Here is a 12,623-nt window from a genome sequence, read left to right as displayed (position 1 = left end):
TGATCAAAGAGTACAAACCGCAGTCAACAAAAGGAAAAGGTACATGGGGAGAAATCCAGGGGAGATTATGTGCAGGCTTCCAAGGGTCCTTTTGTAGTGGAGTCACCCAAGGTAGACTTAATTTCCCCAGCAAGAAGTTGAGACAACATGTATGAAATGTAGACAACCAGGAAAGCTTGTTAGGTTCAGCACACAAATGTTTTGAGGCTGATCCTTCTGCCCAACACATACCCAAATTCCAGAAGGCAAGCAGATACTCAATATAAACCATATTGTTTTCATTAACAGTTTAGGCACAGTGAGCCACTTTTATCAGTTAGGGAGTAAGAATTCACTAAACTCCTTGATCCAACTTCCTAAATACCCGCCAAGGGCCAACTTTGCAAGCAGGCCTTCTTAAGGACAAGTAGTCAGTCTGCATACCTTACAACCCAGTATTTTACTGCTGAGTATTTACCAAAAGAAGTGAAAGTATATGTCCACTAAAACAAAAAAACTAATGTAAGAATGTTCGTGGCCAAAACTGGAAACAGCTCATATATTCAACAATTGGAGAATGGATAAATGAGCTGAAATATATTTTGGTCTGCTACTTGGCAATTAAAAAGAATTAATTGGTCATATATCAACAGCATGCATAAATCTCAAATGCAGTATGTTAAGCAAAAGAAGCCAAACACAAAATAGTATATACACTGTATAATTCAATTTATATGAAGTCAAGAACCTGCAAAAGTGACCTATGATTACAGAAATCAAAATGTGATAATCAAGGGGCAGAGAGAGAAATGAATTGCAAAAGAGCATGAAATAATGTTCCGGGTTAATAGATATGTTCTATATCTTGGTTTGTATGGTGGTTACATGGATATAAAAAGTTGTTGAAAGTCATCAAACTGAACACTTAAGCTCAGTTAAGAACACAGTGCAGTTCACTGTAAGTTAATTACAGTACAATTAAAAAGTTAATACTAAGGAACATTGAAAAACAGAAAACTGTAAGTACATACTTGGATAGGAAGTATGCCTCCCTAAACTAGTAGAAATCAGAGTTTCTCAATCAAAATACCAGTTTTGCTTTGATCTTTGTTTTGACTTTAACGAAATGAATCTGAAGTTAATTTGGAATTAGAAACCAGGTTTAATGGGACTGAATGGAAAGCATTTGGGCTGAATTGAAAGGATAGGTATGATTGAAATGGCAATGAATAGGCATAGAGGTAGGAGAAAGATCATGGACCCTTTTTCCAAAACCAAAAAAAAAATCTGTAAAGGAAAATGATCTAGAAAGCTTAGAGCTTGAAGTGTGGGGGGAAAGAGAGTAAGGGGGGGAGCATAGTTGTAATGGTTGGTGAGGCTTTGAGTTTGAACTATATTCTGTAGATACTAGAAATTCACCATATTATTTTAATTGAGTAGTGATGTGATTAGGTAGATGTTTTAGGTAGCCAGTATTCCTCACACTGGCTAATTAATTGGGGAGGGAAGAAACTAAATACTGTGCTTTCACGGCTTTTTGCCTTAGTTCATACAGCACTTAGGCTGCTGCTCATTTTGTACCAGTCAGAAATCCTATCATTCATTAAGCACCTTTCCCTTAAGCGCATACATACGCTTTGTCCTGTAATTACTATATTCTGCTTTTCAGATTGTAAGGTATTAGAACTCTATTCTTTTCACCTTCATTTATATACACATATGAATGATCTTTTCCCTCTTCTTTTCCATCAGTCATCCCTTCACTTTAATTGCCAGTGTCTTATAGATAGCAATTACTTTATGAAGGCTTGTTGAATTAGAGACCTGTCATTGTTCCATATGAGAACTCGTTAGGGTTTAGAAGTGATAGAGAAGATGCCCCCCCGCCAAAGTGATGCATTTGAGGGTGATTTAATGGGTGGAAGTGACATCATGCAAGAGAAGTTGAGAACTCCAAAGGGTCCAGCCTTGGAGATTGAGAGAGTGGTGGTGTCATGAATACACAGAGTAAGAGGTACCAACAAGAAAAACAATTAAAAGAGGCCAGGAAAATATCCTAGAAAGATTATTTTGACTTTTATTGGGGAAATTTGGGGGGAAATTTTAAATCATTTAAAACATCAATAGTTCCTTACCTTTGTAACTTTTACCTTTCAATTATGAAGATATTTTAAGACAAGATATAGAATACGAACCTGAGAACTTCCTAACATTTAACGTTGTGGAAATAATCCACTTTTAGACTGTTCTCTACATTATTGCAGTGACTTTGTAATAGATTACTCAAATAGTGAAGGGGAGGTAGGGTGTGTGTGTGTGTGTGTGTGTGTGTGTGTGTGTGTGTGTGTGTGTGTGTCTGTCTGTATTTTGTCCTGGGAAGATGACATTATGATTATGACAGGACAGAACAAAAGAGCAGTACTGAAAATAGTTAGATTAAAGGTTGTTTTTCTGTCACCACACACCAGATATGTAGAGTAGTAAAAGCAGATGGACAGTTCTGCTAGTTTCGGAGTGTTCGAATACAGAAAAGAAACATTCTGTTCCATTTATTCAGAAAAGGAATTTCTAGGCTAAATTACTGGTTTCAGTAATAAGTTTCATATTCTGACCAAAGAAACATTTTTTTTTTACCCTGGGGATAATGACTCATGCTCTTCTCAGAATTTTGCTTTTGTGCAAACTAAAGTGCAGTCATAAATACAGCACTGTTATTTGGATCTTAGTGCTAATGATACCATTGTGAGAGACTAGTGATGGGTAAGAACACTAGTATTGTAAAGCCAATTGAAACAAAGGGACCAAGCACAGGTTTTAATTAGCCGATTCCTAGGGACGTTAAAGTAGATTTTTTTTAAACTAATAAGCTAATTATTGTGGTTTTGTTAATTACACTTTAAAAATAGAGCCCATACTTTTATCTTAAAAGAAAAAAACCCATCACTTTGAGGTTGAGACAAAAGGTGAATTTCTGATTTCCAGTATTGACACTGGGAATACTTTATAGAATTTTTCTGTGCCTTTTTTTCTTATGCCCCACCAAATTGGTATGAGACTATCAAACTGTGATCCCTTAGACCATGAAGCCACTGTCAAATGATAGGAAGTATAAGCATTGACTAGATGAAATTAAAAGTTTAGACAGTCCAGTTTTAGTTTAACCTTAATCTTGCAATTTTAGAAATAGCAGTTTGAATGTGCTCTTTACCATAATAGATGCTCTCACTTTAAATTTTTACCTAAGCATTCTCCATCACGTATCCATCCCTGTAGTAAGCATTACTGAGCGCAAACTCAAAAGTCCCTTTTATCATCCCCCACAATCTCTCTCTTTGCACACTCATTCCCTTTGAGTATAACTCCGTAGTGAGGGTCCAGAATTTTAGCCCCTTTAAATTTTCTTCTTCAAACTTTCTTACATCTTTCTCTGTGCCTTTAATTTCAGCAAGATTACCTAATACATTATAATGTGTGAAGTAGTTGTTGGGTTAATAGACAGTTTAATGACTTAGGTTAAATAACTAGTTCCTGTCAGTTGATACATTTTCTAAGGAAGCAGTTTAACTTAATGAATTATTATAAGGTATTTTTTATTGTTTAAACTATATACCTTAAGTGGTCAACTGGTGACATTGAACATCAATGAATAAAATAGAAATACTGTATGTACTGATTGCTTATGTTGCTATTTTTACACATTTACACCCATTTCAATGTCATTCTCATTGCTCTCATTTTAAGGTATAGCAACTGTAGTTTCCCAGACATACAGTGTATTATACTATATTAAGTATAAGTTAACAGTAAATGTTTAAAATGCAAAGACCATCTAATATATCTCTTTCATCATTAAATGGATTCTGAAGTACTGTGCCCATATTAGAGTGGCTGAAAAAAAATGATTTTTAAAAATGTTTGCGCTTCCATGCCTCCACATTGTTGTTGCTATCACTCATAGAACTCTTCTGTTCACATGTCAGTAGGTGATGCTTGTGCTGAAAGTAAGCCCCTCCCTCTCTGATTGCACTTCTGGGAGGTCTGTGTTCCTTTGCTTCCAAACAGCTATTCTGCATTATTTAAAATTTTGCTTTAGTGAAATAGCCTTTTTATCAGAGATCAAATATTGAAGGATGATAAATCATGATTAAAGTTGGTCAATAATTCAGTGGAGTTTTTTGCCCTTACTATTAAATACTAAACTATTCTGTTATTGCCAGAAAATGGAGCGGATGGCAGATTTTGGGTTTACAATGTTGAGTTGGTCAAAAATGAAAATAATACTCCAAAGCAAAGAGACCTTCTGTGAAATAAATCTGGTGAATATATTGGGTCTGCTAGTACCCCCAGTCAAAGCTAGCTCTCCTTATTGGACTGGACTAGACTGAACATTTACTATTTTGTCACTTGGGGGTTCTTTTCTCTTTGTCTGTGGCCACAAACTACTCATTCTGAGGAAGACAGAACAACTGGATCTACTGAGAAATCTGTAGCTAACTCAGGTCTCACTTTATAATGGCAGTAGACTCATCTTTTCACCATTGTCAAGAAAGACCATATGGTTAATTGGTGGAGTGCAGGCAGGTTTTAATGCATCTAGACACTACCAGGCTACCACCAGAAGGAATAGTACTTGACTAGAAGCCCCCGTAGTAGTTAAACTATGTCTTCATCCTGTGACATAAAGAAATAAGATAGCTGTTCATTCTTGGTGAATATAGAAAACAAAAGGGAACGCTGTGAAGCACGTGTTTTCCCGAAGTTCATCCACCCTCACCCATAGTTGCAGGAAGACTTGGAAGAAGATTGTTGAAGTATTCAAAGCCATGGAAAGGCTTGTGAAGGAATTAAACTATACCAGATAAGTAAGTAAATAAATAAATAAATAAATAAGTAAATAAGTAAATAAATAAATAAGAAAAAGTCATTTGATAAACTTTAGGAAGGAAGTTTGTGGCTTATGGAAACATTTTGCCTTCAGTGTGTTACAGATCTTTAAAAGAATAAAGTCAAGTGAGCTGGAAGACATATTGCTAGGGTTACCTTTTGCTAGATGTTCTTAATTCAGATGTTTAATCTGGATATTCTTAAACTTTTTAGTGAATTTATCCAGCTAGGACCTGAATAATGTACTCTTTTGTCTCTTCTTTTTCTGTACATCACTAGCAGCTAGGAAATAACAGTTTTACAAATCAACCAAATCCAGGATGGTGTTAGCTTCTTTAGGGCAAGAATGAATGAAGTTATTTTTGGTGAAGTCCCAGGCTTTTGAAAGAGAGGGGAGAGTTAGTTTTCATACAAACTTTAATCAGAAAAGTTAGAGTCCTTTTATACTTCTTAATCCGTCAATCAAGAAAGAAACAATGTGTGGTTGGCAACATCTGTGTAATTCCAAGTAATATATTGATATTCTTCCTGAAGTAGATAGGACATGAGTCTCATTTGTAAAGGGGAATTACAAAGGACTGTGAGCCCCATATTTTGGGTATCATCAGTAATAAGTTTATAAACTTACTTATGAAAGGTTAATCTTTCAGGCCCTTTTCTCTTTATGTTCCATGGGAGCTAAAATATTTGATTAGCAGGAAATTAGAGTAACATTTCAAGAACCCCTCCATATTTTGCATTTCCTTCCTTCCTGGGCTGGTCTCCATTGATCTGATATTGGTTAAATTTTCATGAAGGCAATCAGGTGCATAATTAAGGTTCTATTTTCCCTGTATTGTTGAAGAATACTCTTGGCCCTTCAATGTAGAAACAGCTATAAAATTTAAATACCTTAGGGTTATTTCTCTGTTTTATATAAAGATACTAGTTTGTAACCATTTATAAGGAGAGTGGTTTTTTTCCTCATTAAAAACTTATCCTCCAATATGAGGCAGCTGACTTTGACATTTTGTAAATAAATTGTTCTTATGCTTAAAAAAAAAATTATCCTCCACATTATACCAAATTTCCTTTAAGTGAACCAGATAGTCAATTACTTAATGTAGAAGATGGGCTGTGTTGTTGGGTTTTAGCCCAAAAAGATCATTCCTGCCCATTTTCAATCAAACCAAATATGATTAAAAGGCATTTTTTTTTAACATGAAATCAGTGGTATGGTCTATGTAATTCGCCTTCACTTCTCTCTTTTCCTAACTGGTTGTTATTTTTTTTCGGTCCAAGAGCCAAAAGTATTTGTAACTATGACTTTGCATTTTTGTTTCTGTTGCTCATTCCTTTTTGTCTGTTTTTCTTTAAATAAGAAAACCAGTATAATCTCATGTATGAATGTAAAGAAGTAGATTTTACAAATTATAGCATAATTCTAAAATAAGATTTTTTTGGCATGTAGTTCTATATGTTTTTTTTCTTATGTCTCTTGTTGACTTGTGTGATTGTTTTATCATTATTGAAATATGTCAGATACCCATTTGATGCTTATGCTCTGCTCAAAGTGTACAAACTGAGTTAAATAGATACAGGTCTCATCCTTTAGGCATTTTGCAGTTCATTAAGAATACAGAGACAAGGGGCGCCTGGGTGGCTCAGTCGGTTGAGCATCTGACTTCGGCTCAGGTCATGATCTCATGGTTCATGAGTTCGAGCCCCGCGTCGGGCTCTGTGCTGACAGCTCAGAGCCTGAAGCCTGCTTCGGATTCTGTGTCTCCCTCTCTGCTCCTCCCCTGCTCACACGCTGTCTCTCTCTCAAAAATAAATAAAGATTAAAAAAAAATTTTTTTTTGAAAGAATACAGAGACAGATATAAAAATGAGGACAGAAACATGTCTACAGATATCAAGTACATAAGCAAAATACTCTGCATCAAAAATTTTTTCATAATTATGAAATCGGCTTGAAACCATAAAGTTCTGGCCCTTTTCTGGACCCATGGATCTTTTTTTCTTTTTTTTTTTTTTTTTTTTTTTTTAATTTTTTTTTAACGTTTATTTATTCTTGAGACAGAGAGAGACAGAGCATGAACGGGGGAGGGGCAGAGAGAGAGGGAAACACAGAATCGGAAGCAGGCTCCAGGCTCTGAGCCATCAGCCCAGAGCCCGACGCGGGGCTCGAACTCACGGACCGTGAGATCGTGACCTGAGCTGAAGTCGGAGGCTTAACCGACTGAGCCACCCAGGCGCCCCTGGACCCATGGATCTTGATAGAATTGATCCAGTAGATAAGAGAGGGAAATTTTATTGAGTTTTCATACTCTAAGCACTGTGCTAAGGATTTTATATGTATTATTTCATTGAATTCTTATAAGTCACTGTGGGATAATAACTTTTTATTCACTTTGTGCAAATAAGAAAACTCCTGGGGAGGTTTTACGGACTGCAGAGTTCTCCAGAGGGTCAGTAGAGCTGAGGATGATGGAGCAGTGATCTGAACCAAAGCAGAAACATTGGTTAGGCCATTTCTACTGTACCCTTAGAACTAGACTGCTCTCATTTATGTTGTTTTCTTTGCTGTTAAACACTGAATAATACCATAGTTGAAAAAATGTAGAGGTTTCCAAAATGTTTTCAGGTCCATTGATTGTTTGCTCGGGGTATTAAGATGTTAAAGCTCAAGTCACTGGTTAGATTCTCTTTATGGAATCATTAGCTTTGTCCTTTTCTTTGGGCAAAAGAAGTCACCCTTAATTCTGTCCACCTGTCTTATCAGTACATGCCATCAGTCACAAGGTGTGCTGGCTAATAAGGAGGAACCAAAGAATTATAGCAAAAATATACTACTACCAGAAAAAACAAGGTGAGGGGCGCCTGGGTGGTGCAGTTGGTTAAGCATCTGACTTCAGCTCAGGTCATGATCTCAAGGTTTGTGTGTTCGAACCCCACATCAGGCTCTTTGCTGACAGCTCAGAGCCTGGAGCCTGTTTCGAATTCTTTGTCTCCCTCTCTCTGTGCCCCTCCCCCACTGGTGCTCGCTTGCTCTCTCTCTCAAAAATAAGTAACAATTAAAAAAAAAACAAAAATTTTTAAAAAATGAAAAGCAAGGTGAAATATTAATGTATTTTTATCATTTGAAGTACTAGTCATTGTTTCAGTTCTATATTTTGAAATCATAATTTACCATGTACTGCCATCTTGATCTAAAAAAGTAAATGGAGTTTCTAAAGTTGCCTAATATATACCATTGACCTCTGACTGCCTGCTGCTTGTTTTATGTGGAGATATAATAATCCGCCTTTACTCCCTCACAAAGAGAAAAGAAACGTTTCCTGGAAAACTATGTCATTGTGGAATCATTTGTCTTATTAAATTGTATGATATTGTGAAATGTCTCTTGTATTTTCCACATGGTTTAACTACATTTACCTTTCCTCATAATCGTATCTATCCCTTTGTCATCTCTATCTGTGAATATTTAGTCTCCTTTTGAGCTTAAATTTTAAGAAATTTCATTCTACCACACACTAAAATTTGAACTTTTAAACTTTTAAAGTTCAAATTGGTAAAATTAGTGATTACATGTTTTGAGATTTGGTAAGGTTTCTTTACATATCTATATAAAATATGGAATTTAAATTCATTATGTAATAACCTAAGATCAAGTATTTGTTAATCTATACTTCACTTCATTAACGGCTCTTGTGCTTGTTTACCCCATTTGATTCTGCTATTCACCTTGGATTCTTTTAACCCACCTAAATAAAGTCCTTATTCACATTTACTGATAATCACAAATCTACATTGGCATAGGCATTACTGATTTAGACCTTCACTGTTTGTCGTTATTTTAAAAAAATCCATTAGCACAGACCCTTCCTAAGCCCATCTATGAACCTCGTATTTGGGAACCCTTGTTTTAAATAACCCATTAAATCTCTCAAGTGTATTTCACAGCACTGTGAATTTAATAGTGAAAATGAATTGTATGCCCTGCTAAAGGAATTTGAATTTTCTACATACCAGTCATGAGAACTCGATTTTCCACCCCCAAGTTGTTAAGGTCTGTGAATAACTAAAAGAATGAGTTAAATCTGTTTTCTCATGGTCAGCTTGTAAAGGTCAGTAAAGGACAGCATTTTGAAAGAAGTGGATAAAATACATCCTTCCAGCACTAGTGTATATTACAGCTGTCCCTTTGGATTCACTCCAACAACAGCTCAGTGACTCTTGGAGGAAGAGAATTTTAGAGGCCCTAACCGGGGCTCATGAAGAATTATACCAAAAAACACTTGCTTCCCATGCATGTCCACTGCAGTGAAATTTGTTTAAAATCACGCTTCTTACCCTTCAAATCCAGTTAGTCTTTCGGTGTTTTTGATTTCCCTTTATCAGGTATCTTTGTCCATCTCTTCTGTTACTATTGGTACTTCTCTTTGTTTCAGGCCCTTGTTACATTTTCTCTGGGGTAACTTCAACAATTTAATTTTCCTGCTTACTTCTTATCCTCTAGGGCTGTGGTGACCCAAAAAAGACCTTATCCTGGAAGAGTCCATAGTCTAGTAGCAAGTCAAACATGGATATGTTTAATAACTTTATTAAGAATAAACAGTCATAGATATATATGTAAGAGACGGGGGTAACATTAAGAAAGAGAGTAACTGGGGCGCCTGGGTGGCTCAGTCGGTTGAGCGCCGACTTCGGCTCAGGTCACGATCTCGCGGTCCGTGAGTTCGAGCCCCGCATCGGGCCCCTGTGCTGACAGCTCAGAGCCCGGAGCCTGTTTCAATTCTGTGTCTCCCTCTCTCTGACCCTCCCCCATTCATGCTCTGTCTCTCTCTGTCTCAAAAATAAATAAACGTTAAAAAAAAATTTTTTTAAGAAAGAGAGTAACTAAATGGAAGTATTTAAAGTAACTTTTAAGGAGAGTAATCAGAGTATAGAATTAATAGTCTAGATTTTCATCATGTTCTTTCTGTAAAAGTACAGAAGTTTTTTATTTTGTTTTATATCAGACTAAAGTAAGGATTCATTTGGTAATTAAAAACAGGAAAGCATGTTTTCTAGTTAATGAGCAGATAAAAAGATGGAACTGAACTAGCAATAAAACTACATGTTAATGTTTCCCTGTTGATCTCTCTGAGAATGAGGGGTGAAAATATCTTGTCAACATATATGTAAATACACTTACTGGTTTATAAATGTATCCATTAAATCAAATAGCATTGGCTAAATGTATCAGTTAAATGAGAAATAAGTATTTGTAAAACTTTTGGTCATTCAGTAAACACTTATGAAGCTTCTGTATTTGTGGAACATAGATCTCTAGGAAACACAAGCTGCTTATTTTAGCAAAATTATGGCTGTTTGAGGTGATTAAGCTGCCAGTGGAGTCAGTATAGATAACCCCCTAAATTTCCAAGTGTATACTTCAAAATAGCTTTATTATTTCTGGTGACTTTTAAAAAAAATTCTTTTAATGTTTATTTTTGAGAGAGAGAGAGACAGAGACAGAGAGACAGAGTGTGAGCAGGGGAGAGGGAGAGTGAGAGGGAGACACAGAATCTGAAACAGGCTCCAGTCTTTGAGCTGTCAGCACAGAGACCAATGCAGGGCTCAAACCCACAGACCATGAGATCGTGACCTGAGCCGAAGTTGGACGCTCAACAGACTGAGCCACCGTGGTGCCCTGTATTATTTTTAATGACTTTCTGATGCAGATGTACTATTGATTATTTTAAAAACAATTAAATGTGTTTAAAACATACATTTTGAAATTGAGACCTGAATTAAAATACCTAAAATATACTTTATATTTTAAAGTAATCAAGTCAGAAAAGGTCTCTGCAGTCTTAGGGTGTGTTTACAGAGATTCATAATTCACAGGTACATACTAGATTTTGGTTGCTGCATTTTGAGATGAGTATTAGTTAGCAAAAGAATACTTTAAGTATTTAATATTTAAGTATTAAGTATTTAAGTATTTAATACATTAAGTGATGACAAAGAAGCTGATGATAAACTATCTTGCTTGAATTATGGCTAAAGGAATTGGAGGTAAAAAGACCCAGAAAAAATTCTAACATGACAAGCATGTGAAGAGGTAGAAAAGGCAGAAAGTATGGAATGAAGATTAGAAATAATAATGTTTAGGGATAACTTTAGAAATGCTCCACAAAAAATTCTGTATCAGGCAGTGAGCTCCCCAAACTGAAAATATCCAATTAATTGACTTCTGAGATACTTTCCTATTTCAGGATTTTGACCTCACTGGCTTAAAATTAATGCTTCCTCTCCACCTCAGCCCCAAAGGACTTTGAGTGAAAGTATACGATGATGGTAAAAAAAAAAAAAAAAAGGCAGGGTTAGGGATGATTTATTAAGCAGCATGCATTTAGAAAACTCTCCAGTTGATATCGGGTTAATTCTGATAACTTATCAGAGATCAGCAAACTTTTTCTGTGAAGGGCCAGATATTAAATGTTTTAAGCCACATGGTCTCTATAGCATCTGCTCAATTCTGCTGCTATAGTGGGAAAGCATTATTTACAATATATAAACACAATTTATTGGATGTATTCCCATTTAAATTTATTTGCAAAAGCTGGTGGTGAGCTGGATTTAGCATGTGGGCCATAGTCTGACAATCTTTGCCTTAAATGATGAAACCTGAAAATACCCTTAGATTAATATAAGCGAGGAGAGGCTTTGAATGTAGGAATTTTAAAAAATTGTCAAAATGTCATTGTCTTCTTAGACTGAAAGAGTGCACATCCGATGTTTAAGTTGAATTGTCCAATGAATTAAGAAACCTTTCACCATAAAAGTCAAGTGACAATGGAGAATCTGACACTATTTTCTGCCGTTCATTTCTGCTGCTTATTTTGTGCTTAAAGTTGTCTTTACTCCACCTGAACAAACCCATCAATCTCACTTGGACTGGTAATGAACCTTCCAAGAACCAAAGACTTTCAGTGCCTCCTGCCCAAACACAGTAATTTTTAACAGTAATTTTAACACCGGGACAAGGAAGTATACAAAAATCTCTGATATCTGTTACATATTTTGTGCTCCCAAGTTTGTATTGCAAAGGTTCTCGTGTCCTCATTTGGTCTGTTGGTCTCTAATGTATAGACGGTTATAAAATGGTAGTCAAGTGTTGATGCTGACTAGAAATGAATAACTGAAGAAGAGGAAGCTACTATCACATGCAGGCAGGCCACAGCTGAGAAGTAACCATTGACTGCTAGAAAACAAGGAGATGGGGACATTTTTAAAAGCACCATCTCCAACCTGGGGTCATTGGGTTTAGGGCCAAAAATACACTCAGAGTATTCAATGATGTTGAAGAGCTTTGCTGTATTGTGTTTCAGAATAGCACAGTAATTGGTTTTATAATGAAGACTGTAACTCATCAAGAAAAGGGTAAATTGTGGGGGTGCCTGGGTGGCTCAGTTGGTTGAGTGTTTGACTCTGGATTTTGACTCTTGATCTCTTGGCGATCGTGAGATCGAGACCCCTGTCAGACTCTGTGCTGAATGTAGAGCCTGCTTAGGATTCTCTCTCTCCTTCTCTCTCTGCCCCTCCCCTGCTCATGCATGTGCCTGCTCGCTCTCGCTCTCTCTCTCAAAAATAAATTTTAAAAAATTAGGATATGTAAAACCAATTTATTTCCTAAGAATCCTGAATACTTGTTGATTTTTCAGTATATGCATATTTAGTACTGGCATTCTGAACTCAAAAGCCCAGTAGAGTATTAGTTTTATAGTGATT

At 36.1% G+C, this 12,623-nt stretch overlaps 1 protein-coding gene across 2 annotated transcripts in view; it reads left to right on the top strand.

Moving 5' to 3' along the window:
• The window catches only part of PIK3CA (phosphatidylinositol-4,5-bisphosphate 3-kinase catalytic subunit alpha), an 83,325-nt gene that overhangs the window by 30,561 nt on the left and 40,141 nt on the right, over positions 1 to 12,623 (top strand). The window contains exon 1 of one of the 2 annotated variants that reach the window (XM_019463225.2): positions 4,823 to 4,841. The exons of the other annotated variant lie outside the window; for it this stretch is intronic. The gene's annotated coding sequence lies outside the window, so the exon portion shown is untranslated. Of the gene's footprint in view, positions 1 to 4,822; positions 4,842 to 12,623 lie in introns of those variants that run through there. 2 annotated transcript variants of the gene reach the window in all.

This window comes from Panthera pardus, unplaced genomic scaffold (genome assembly GCF_024362965.1).
Source record: "Panthera pardus isolate Hobbes unplaced genomic scaffold, ASM2436296v1 HiC_scaffold_16, whole genome shotgun sequence".
Classification (NCBI taxonomy): domain Eukaryota; kingdom Metazoa; phylum Chordata; class Mammalia; order Carnivora; family Felidae; genus Panthera; species Panthera pardus.
The sequence above is the reverse complement of the archived record's forward strand: the minus strand, read 5'-3'. Positions and strand labels throughout refer to the sequence as shown.